General features: G+C 39.2%; 2 non-coding genes across 2 annotated transcripts; one reads left to right on the forward strand and one right to left on the reverse strand.

Annotated features, from left to right (window-relative positions):
* The first annotated feature begins 321 nt into the window (after positions 1-321).
* Trnae-cuc (transfer RNA glutamic acid (anticodon CUC)) lies at positions 322-393 on the forward strand. The gene has a single exon. It is a non-coding gene; the product is annotated as a tRNA-Glu (tRNA).
* A 10470-nt stretch (positions 394-10863) lies between these two features.
* Positions 10864-10935, reverse strand: Trnae-cuc (transfer RNA glutamic acid (anticodon CUC)). Its single transcript has one exon. It is a non-coding gene; the product is annotated as a tRNA-Glu (tRNA).
* Between the last annotated feature and the right edge of the window lie 260 nt (positions 10936-11195).

An 11195-nucleotide genomic window follows, 5' to 3' on the forward strand; every position in this document is an offset into this window, starting at 1 on the left:
TCCTATTCCCTATCCGTTTTAGGACTGTGTTTGTCATCTTTGTTAAACGCATCAGCTTAGAAGGTAAGGTGAAAATGGAGCCGCTCGATTCACGTTTGCGTTTGGTTCCACTAAAAGAATTTCGCAATTTCCTTATTTTTCTTGTGAACGAAGCAAAGAGATTGATACAAACTAACACACATTCCTTCCCGAAGTAATTCACGAAATAGTTTGGCATCCTTCCTAATACGGTCGAATACGTCACATCACCGTATTTATTTTGAACAAATTTTTCCTTTTGACGTATGAACTGGTGAGATGTTTCAATTTCATATGCATCAATCCCATATTGTCTAGTGGTTAGGATATCCGGCTCTCACCCGGAAGGCCCGGGTTCGATTCCCGGTATGGGAAGTTTTTTTGAACTTGGATTTTACTAAAAAAAATATGGTAAAATTGTTTATAGATAAGAGAAAAGCTAAGGTAGGCGGACAGCTGCCGCCAAGAGGAAGAAGATTTTGGTATGAGTGTAGAGTGTGTGTGGGGTAAACGCTTTATTCTTCTTCACCTCATTATGAAGTATGATGGATGAATTGATCAGCTGACATGACACGAACACCTCTCTCAACAAATATTAGGCATTCCCATTAGTTAAAGTAATGACACTTTTGATTAAAATATGTTTGCTCCTGCATCACACAGTTGACGCACGATACTTGAAAATTAAGTTTGCATTAACGCAAGCTCGTTGAATTATTTATTAGAGAGTGTTGAGCGGCATAGAATCTTACATATAAGTTTCAAAGTAGACCGGACACTGACACTAGCAAAGTTTTTTGTTTTATTCTTATTTTAAAATATCAAACACTAACTTGTTGCCTGATTGGAAACACGTTTAGAACTGAGTTTAAATATATAGACAATATTCAAAACATACAAATATATACGAGCTTATTCATATTATTCAAACCGGAACCACACGCACACTACACTTGATTTTGATGTTTTCAGTGCATCAAAACGGCTTGCTTAGATTTTTTGTTTTCGAAGGGCAGTGCAGTCAGAGACTAATTAAGACGACGGCCTCACGAATTTCTCGTGTTTTAAGTGGTACTAATCCACTCGAAATGTCAAACAGACAATGCGTTTATGGCACATTGGTGATTGTCTTGTCGCTGATTATATTAGTGTAGAGTTGGCTTTTAGGAGTTATCCCTAGTAACGACCTGCGTTTCCAACAGCGTATCGCTAACGATTAACGGTCAATTCTTCCAGACTCACCCATGAGTTAAGGATGAAGAAGTCTGTCTGTTTTGCGAAAAAATATGAAAATTTATTTTGCGAAGATTTAATGATTGAGTAGTACCAGATGACTTGACGTACCTGTTCCCATTGCGACACCATACTGAAACGCTCCAGATCATTATGGTCGGAACAGGAACCAATTATTCCGATTGAATCATTTAAATACACAAGCAACGTATCATAAGATTCAGAGGTGAAGTTGTGCGAAATCTGACGGCCCAAATTTGTATAAAAAATTTTTGATGCATCTCTCATGCAGAAAAATTCCCGGGCGCGATGATGCACAATAGTTTTCAAATCCAGAATTGTTCGAACACAACCTGCTCGTAGCAGGTTTAAGAATAGATTTATTAGCTGATATTTCTTGTATATAGATATTTAGTGGATTCTTGGAACACAAAAATCATATCCAATTTCTTTTGTAAAGAAATTTGCGTAAATCACATGTACGTTTATTAGGGTTACTATCGCCCACAGTCGTAAAAGGAAAATTAACATTTTTGAAAATTACGCATTTTCAGTTGGATATTTTAAACATAAAAATTAGCTTTTCCCGTTGAACTCGTCATGTACGGAAAGCAAGACCTACGGTTTGGATCAACGTATCTGAACCGAGGGTTTAGATATAGATACTTGTCTGGAATTAAAAACCAAAGCTCATTCCCGCATTTGGAAAGGGACAAGGGGATGGGTTTTATCCGGGAACTGGTCTTGATCCAGGCTAAACTAGTCCCTCTCCTAGGACTAATGGCTTCAGTTGGACCTATCAAAAAATGTCGCTCATATCCACTAGGCAACACGTTCCATGGCGACATGAGCGAAACTCTAGTGATATAGAGAATCTCACTCTGTTCTAGCCTTTGAACCGTACACTGAAACTTAAATCTCAGATTCATGGTTTACGCGATCGTCCAAGAACACACGCGAATATGTGAATCAACACACGGTTATAAAATCGAATTTATACACGCTAGCACACGCGACATACAAACGCACAGGCTATCGAACAAGTTAACTTACAAACGCCCGAGCCCTTTACGATGATACACAAAGAGCAATCGCGATCATCCACGCACAACTACGCCGCTGAGTTAACAACCGCTGTGGCACCTAAAATCTAATTAACGCGGTCTCAATCGTGCACAAATCAACGCTCATTCCCACGCGATCGTAAAATCCCTACGCCCGCACATCTGAATCGTACACTCAATATCACAATCAGAATCACACTGCCATTGACTTTAAGCAGTGATTATAGCATAACATTCATTCTAAGGAGAAAAGCCGGCGCTAATCTATTCCGACAAAAAGTTAGTGTTGGTTTCTGATGAGACGAAGTCGAAACGCACCCATGTAAGTTAAGCAGTGTTTAGCGGGTGATATTTCCTGTCTCGTCTGCAATTTTATTGAATGATTCTGACTGGGAGCCCTTTCGAGACCCTAGCTGTACAGCTCCAGTAGGATAACTCTCGAAGAAAAAAAACTAATAGATTTTCCCTAGAAAGATTTCGCTCATGTTGGCCTCAGTACTCTCAGGAAAACACATCGTAGCGAAAAGCCGTCAAAATTCACCTGCTACAAAATTGTTCGAGAACATTGTTGAAAAAGTCGTTTTATTTAAATCGACGCGAGAGCTTAACGGAGCCGAAATAAAGATCGATCTCAACTTCTGTCTATCGTATCCTGCGCATGCTATTTACCAGTGCGAGTAAGGAAAAGTTGCACCGGCACCTGGAATCAGAATATATTGGCTTAAATGGCATGTTCCCCGTATGTAGTCGGGGATTTGTGCCTCGGCAGCTGACTATACCAGAGGGTATTTAGTTCATCTCTTCGAATGTCGTGTTCGTCCGAGCTATAGTCGGTGGTAGTGTCAGGGATGCCAAATTGAAAACTGTGTTTCAGTCACAACAATCTTTGTACCATCTATGATGCCTAAAATGAAAATAGTCGGTAAAAATCTATGTAAAATTTCCAAAAAATCTGTGGAAAATCGAAATGTTTGTGCACATCTGTGAAGTCTTCATAAAAATGCCAAAAATCTGCGATCTATAACAAAGAATCTGCGATCAAAAATTCTTAAATAATCCTGTGACATTACAGAAAAATCTGTGCATTTGGCAGCTCTGGCAAAAGAGAATGTCATCATCAGCGATGCCACATGTTTTTGTGAAATGTCTGTAGAAGAATAATTAAAATGTCTGTAAAAGTCTGTAGAGGGTTGTGTAAATCCTATTTACGCTAGGTTATTACTTTAAAAGTGGCTTGAAATTAGTAAACTATTGTGAAGGAATCACTCGTATTCGAATCAAATTATTCTAGTATAATTTTGTTAAACACTGTTACTTTTTTAAAAGTCTGTAGATGTCTGATTACGTCTGTAGGAGAAAGTAAAGTAAAATACAGATATTTCTGGAAATCTGGCATCCCTGGTCATCATACAACTACCACCATCAAATCAAAGGCGTTAGTATAAAGTACAGACACTTTATACACCTACTAGCGAAGTGTCAAAAAGTGCAGCCAAACGAGCATGAGAGTTTTGAGACGGGAAGTACAAGAGGAAGCCCATGCAAAGCTTATGGGAGCTTCCGTGATGCCAGTTTTACTGTTTTTCTCTCCGCAAGTCTATTATATAAAGTGTCTGTAGAATTAGGCAATCCATTACAAGTTTGTTTGTCAATTCAGCGGTGGGTTCTGTCAACAAGTCTACTCCTGCGAACAGAAAAACTCGTCCGACAAACATCTTTCGGTAGTCCGATTCGTTTGACGTTGGATCTGATCAACGATATTATCGGACGTCGCACCCCTCTCAGTAACGCCAGAAAAAGTAAACAAGAAATAATCAGCTGATCAGAAACGTCTCATGGATTGCCTAATAAAGGTACACAAAGAGTGCCCAGAGAGTGAAGTCAAAATAAATCTACCTACACGCAAACGAAAAACTACCTAAAGTAGAGTTCTTTTGACTCAATCACGGGGTATCGTGCAGGAAGGTAAAATTAGGTAAACCGTGTTGAAGGTTCCAGTTAACCACGGCAAAAATCACAACTCATTGATAGGTTTTTATACTCAACCTTGAATTGAATATTGACCTTTCTACTCCCGTTAAAAAAGAAACGGTGCCGAATTATTTCGTGAGGAAAACTAAAAAAAATGCTCTGCTAAAACCGGTTGAGGTTAGGTATTTCGTGAGGCAAACAAACCAAACTCCTTTGGTTTCACCTTGCATCTGTGGTTGTAAATGAACTGCCAGAAATCTTAATGCTAAACTTTAAATTGAATTTACCTAAACAACTCAAAAGTACCTTACTTCACGGAAGACCTCGACTGAGTCGAATCTCTCGTTTTATTTTTGACAACACTAATAAGTGCGAAGGCGACGCACAATTAAAAAGTAAGTTAAAAGAACTTATTCTTTGGGTTGTTTTATTTTTGCGTGTATCGAGCAAAAGTACACGCAGAATTTTATTTATGCATCGATAGCATACTTTTCTATCTGCCTCTCGTTTCTTCTGCTGTAAATTTTATGCATGGGACATATTCGTTCTATCCACTCATTGAATGCTTACTAGAAGTTTATGCATGAAAATGCATAAAAATTACAGCAGAAGAAAAGAGACGGGAATAGAAAGTATGCTAACTATGCATATTTTTGATTCTCAGTGTACCTTTGCTACCGAGGCATCAGAGATGGATTTTAATTGTGCTCAATAGGTAAACTTTTTTGACTTCACTCTTTGCGTACTGTTCTCTATAAACTGTGCCTCTAATGCGAATCTTGGAATAATTAAGGAATTTGCCAGTAGAAAAAAAATCAAACGGAACTATCTGTTTAACCCTCCAAAAGGTAGTGATTTGAAAATTCTAATGTCATCCTGCTCTCCAGACATTTTGGCATAAAACATAATTAAAACCTCAATATTATTTGATTCGTTTCCGAGATACGATGCTTTGAAGGAAATTTCCCCATATAAAAGTCCATTTTTATAATCCAGTATGAGTTCGTTTTTTGTTGTTGTTCTCTTGCGATTCTGTTTGAAAAACTGGGAATTTCATAAAACGGTATCTAGTAATCGCCACCTTTTTACGCGTTGTTCCCGGTTTTCGTCATGCTCCTGGCCTGTTATCCGTTGCTGAAACCTATGAAGGACCTTTGAGACGGCAAAATGGTACATTTTCATCAATTTTCCCAAGGCGCGATGCAACGAGCCCAGGACTTTGCATGTAGGCGAACAAAATACTTCCACGCACGGTTGGCTGATTTTCTTCCTTGTCGACCGAATTCTCGCCGAGAACTGCACAACTAAGTGAATGTGAACAACACACTCTAAAGAGAAACTGTGCGAAATGATCGGGTGAAATATTTACCTACAACACAAAAACACGTTTGAATGATTTAGTATGTTGTCATAGAAAAATATCTAATATACTTCTGTGAGAAATCCCGTGCCTTTTAATATTAAAAATCGTGACGATTTCAAGATCTTTGTCACGATTTTTAATATTTCAATCAAGTAGTATAATTTAGTGTCATGAATTCACGATCCTACTCACGATTTTCGAAATTGATATGCACTTTATCGTGATATTTTATTCTAAATGTGATATGACCCATGTTTATGATTTTTACTCGTAGAAATATGATAATATGATCTGGAACATTGAAGTGGGTCAGATCACGAACACGATTTGTGGCTCTATAATATGTTTTAGGTGCTCTGCTGCTCGTACCTATTACTGAATCGAGTGCTGATACACAACCATGCACTGCTCGGCCCCATGCAAAACTGACGCAGACATTACTTCGCTTAAAGTTTAATAACTTCTTTTAACAAAGTCGGATTGACTAGGAGTCTTCAGCAGAGTTGTAGACAATTCAATTATCTTTTTTTATTTACAGTGATAATATGATGCATACTGTGCCACCTAGCGGCGAAAATGCGAGCTAGTGGGTTTTCTCCATGCAAATCGTCGAAAAATCCCATAGAAATTTCAGGCACGTTGATCCGGTTACTAGACTTGTCTGATCTGCTTCAAATTTGGAACAAGTGGTTCTGGTGGGACTATGAATCGTCTGAGGGGTGGGCCGATAGGGGTCACTTTTTTCTTGTCACCCTAGTGTACATCCTAACTGATTTTGAACTTTGCACTGTATTTGTCCACACGATTCCCCAGATAACTATTGGAGGTTTTTACGATTTTTAAATTTTTCGTAACACTTTGCAGTCACATCCGATTTTCGCTAAAAAACGGTCGGTTGATAAGTTATTGTTTTAATAACAATATTATTAATTTTGCAAAAAAAACTCGCGTGGTTGTCGGGGGAATAATGTGAAGAAAAACTATGCAAAATTACAAAACGATTGGTCCAGTACATTTTGAGTTATGATGCACACCGCATTTTTGGAGGTGCCTCCGGAAATTCACCGACACTTGCCAATTTTCATCATTTCGCAAATAAAATTTAGGAAACTTTTGTTCAAATGTAAGATAATTGTATGGAAATTGACGAATGTCGCCAAAATATTCTTTTAAATATGTTCCCGAAAAAATACTTGGTTTGGCACACGATTTGCACATGTGAGCTGAAAAGTGAAATTTCCGTGACAACTGACACTGTCAGTCAATTTAGTTGTGTTGCGGAATGTTTGAAAAAACTTTAGTTGCCTTTTTGGAGAAACACAGATGTTTCATATTTTTGAAGAGTGGAAAATGGCTTAGGGATGTTGTATCTTCAACAGTTAAATACATTCAATTCGCCTAACCAAGCTAGAAGACTCTGAGCCGAAGTTACAAAAAAGCTGGCATAGCGCAGCTACCGTCTGTCGAACTGCAAACCGGCTTCATGGATATGTCGAAGAAAAAAGTTGAATCGACCAGCTCAGTTTTCTCACTTGAGTCATCAAACTCATCATTTTACCTGCAAAGTCGCGGACTTCTTGAAGTTATCAGACCTTCAGAGCTAACATAATTAAAAAAAAGTTGGATCAAAAACATTAAAATCTGCATTCGAATTAGCATCCTAAAGTGTATTCTACTTCACTCTGATTGTGTATCCTACATTACGCACTCATTTTTAAGTGAAAATAGAAGTTTTCAGACCATTCTCGTAACTTTCTGAACACCGTGACTTAAACCCAGTGTGCCATGTGTAAAAACGGTACTGGCAGCAGTTGGTGTTGAAAACTTCATATTTTATTGACGGAGCTTTCCGTTCCATGCCGTTTGTTTGCAGTACTGGAACGGGATGAACTGGTTGGAAAGCTGTTTTATTGTGCAACTTGAGGCCTCACTATGCCGCCATTCACCTCTGATACAGAACTCTTATCCCTTAGCTCCCCGCGACGCCAATCGGGGTACGACCTGCCTTATGCCGTTTTTGTTTGAGCCCGGGGCTGGGTCGGGTTTTGGCATTAACCGCTACATTTTAACAGCGGTTGGGGTTGGATCCTAACTCAGTTTCGAGGTTTCGAGCGGAAGCGGTATTGGTGATGATCCGGTGCAATCTGTGCTCGTATGCTGACAGGGAAGGGGAACAAACGCCTCGCGCGTGATCTACTAGTGTATTTTATTTTTACTTATGTTTGGCCGCTCAAGTTTTTTATTGGCTTTTCATGAATAAATTTGATAGTTTCCTGTTATAGCTTCATTTTATTCACGACCCTTCGATTAAAGCAGAAGCTCAAGCTAAACGAACATTAAAAACTAATACTTAAAATCCGAACTGAAAAGGTGGAAACGGTCGTTGAAGTATAAATAAGAAGTAACACTCCAGGCCGGCTGTCCGAAGTTCAAGTCGGTTGATAAAAATTTACGGAAATTGAACATGCTCGAATTTCGCGCTTATTGCAAAGATTGTATTATCTACCAAGACATCTCCTGATCTTTTCCTTCTCCTACTAACACAATTCCTTTCCCGTGATGCTCGTGGAGATGCACAGGTAGTCTCGGTCTCTATCAATAGCGAGTGTCGAACTAACATTCCTTTTCTTCCCCAGTAGAACAACAATGGGCGTGGCCGGCGTCGTTATTGACCATTTTATGAAAATGTTGAGTCACTGATACGGGTATGTAACTTTCTCATCACAAAAGTACCAGTGAGAATACGGGGCAAGAATTTTCTCCAAGCCTCTCAAATGACACGGGTTTTTACTGTGACTACTTTGTCACCATCTTTTTACGCAGCGATATTTATCGCCATGATACTGGACAATGCGATTAGAATCCATATTGTGAACTAAAACTGGAACTGAATAGAGAAAACCAGAAGCCTAAGCACGATTTTCATCTCTAATAAATGACCCACTTTACGAATAGATGAATGGATACGACAATACTTAACATCAACTGCCGCGGTGTAGCTGCCATGTGGGACTACTAGTTTTGAAGCTTGAGTGACTTTCTATAATAAGTTATACGATTCCGTGAAATCTAGGAAGCGAAAATTACCAGTTTTGGTACTCATCTATACAGTTTGACAATAAGGATAATCGGGCAATATAAAAATGAATCAAACAAACAATAAAAAGTTTATCTGTTTCATTTTCCCACCAAGACGTGCTCGGTATTTTTATCATTTACTCGGTAGCAGCTTTTTAGAAAAATATTCTAAAATTTATGTATTCCAATAATCCTACCTAGGTAGCCGCTGTCATCGCTCTTATAAATAGGAATAACTTATGGCACAGAAGGTAGATTGTTTTGTTGATTCAAATTTTGCGAAAAACAAATTTCACTAATAAACCGAAATCCGATCTTCCTGTGAAGCATCCACCCAGAAAAGAAGGTAATTTTGCGGTTTCCTCCGAATCAAACCACCATTTCGGTCTGGGAATGTCGTACGTGCTTTTCTAATTGTTTGTAAATATAAATCTTGACTTAATTTCGTGACATTCCACCTTACCTTTACGGGTGGACGGCGTCGTCGTCGTCGTTGTCATCATCATCATCATAGTAGTCGTCGTCGTTGTTCTTATGGCAGGAATGTGATCACCACTATAAAACTGCCGACAGGATTGGGCACTTGGGAGACGATAGAAAAATAAAAAAAAAACAAGTAAATAAAGAAACGCCAAAATTGCTCACGGTTAGATAACCCAGCGAAGTCGGCAATTTAAGGTGGAGATTTATCACCCATCATTAAGCCGGTGTGGTGTCGCGTCCCGCGGTAGGTAATTTAAGACGTGAGGGATTTTTTCGCGAGTATCGGTAATTAATTTCCCACCACGGACCAGCTCGCAGCTAAGCCGGACCGATGTTCGCTCAATGAAGACGGATTGCTGTTGCTCTCGGGGTGACGGAAATAAGCCGTGATGAAAATATGAACGAAACGAACTCTTCAGTACTTATGTGTGATGTGATGTGATAAATTATGGTCGTGTTTTGATAAGGGTTAAAAACTTTGTCAGCTGTTCCGTTCGGTTACAATTCAAATTCAAATTACACCTTCAATAGGCAATTAGATTCAAGTTAGTTACCTACTTCAAAACTCAGGCTCAGATTATTTCACCGATTTTCCACGGTTGGAATGATTTTCCTTCGGCCCCGGAAAAGTAATTAACCACACTCGCGGCGATTTAAATCGCCGTGGTTCTTTCCCCTTCCCACGGACGGACGGAGCGGTTTCCGGGAACCTCCGCTACAAAAGTAAGCCATCGACTGGCCACGAAACAATTAATTTTCCCAATTCGCGAAGAAAATAAAAAACCACATTAACCTTAACCCTAAATATCGAATAAATCATATCCGAAACAGACCGCGCGCGCATTTGCGTTTGTAAGGGACTGGGTTCTGATGGTTTGTTGCCTTTGCACGGGTACCGTGCAAACCTGGTATCGGAATCTTTCGGAAGGCAAAAGCGTGCCTCGGCGGGAGCAAGCAAAATTACTTTCACGTGTTACACTGTACCATATTCGAATGGACGCCTTCCTTGCCGGAATTTTTCCGCTATGAAAATAATAGTGGGATAACTGGGCCCAAGTCCGGTCGTTACCGGTGCCGGAAAAAGAATAAAATTTTAAATTGGCCTCGTCTACCGAACTCGAATGTTTTGCTGGTGGGAAGGTAAAACGGTTGTTTAATTTTATACGAAAGAAATTATTACCAAATGACTCGAGAATAACTATAATAATAAATTACAATAACTACAATAACATAGTGAAGTGCCCTAAAAATGTTGTTCAGGACGCTAAATACAGTTCCCTCTTCTCAATGTCATTGCATGGCACAATTTTTTTATCACTATCCTTTATATGTACGTAACTAATTATTAGTTTTATTTCACAAGATGTTATATTTTTTCCAATCACTTTCTAAACGTTTACATATTTCATTAACGGTCCCTTTTAAAAATCAAACAGCATGATCCGTCACTGACACAACGTGAGGCCCAATTTGAAAAACTTCAACGTTACCGTCACTCGTTCGACAAAGCAATCCTTGGTTTAGCACACTGACCCGGTATTGACGTTGTCTGTTTCAGTGACAGATCATCAAAAGCAAGAACCGGTGAAGCGCAAAAGCCGTCGTGCCGCTTTTACAATAAATTTTACAATGAAATCTATAAACCAAAAAAAGTTCCCATACCGGGAATCGAACCCGGGCCTTCCGGGTGAGAGCCGGATATCCTAACCACTAGACAATATGGGATTGATGTGTATGGTACTAAAAAGAAGGGAATAGTCTCATCAATACAGACTACTCAATAGCTGCGGATTTCCATTCAAAACGAAGAAATTTGTCGTTAGATTTTTCGACACCGGGACCGGTGTACTTTTTGCACTGAAATGGAACTTTCTGGAAGAAGTGTTGTCAAAAACACCGACACCATGTTCCACTGATTCGGATTGCAATAAAAAACTACAAGTGGGGCAGAGATTTGGCACCGAAAACTTTGTCTAGTAGGAGCA

This window comes from Topomyia yanbarensis, chromosome 1, assembly GCF_030247195.1.
Source record: "Topomyia yanbarensis strain Yona2022 chromosome 1, ASM3024719v1, whole genome shotgun sequence".
Taxonomy (NCBI): Eukaryota; Metazoa; Arthropoda; class Insecta; order Diptera; family Culicidae; genus Topomyia; species Topomyia yanbarensis.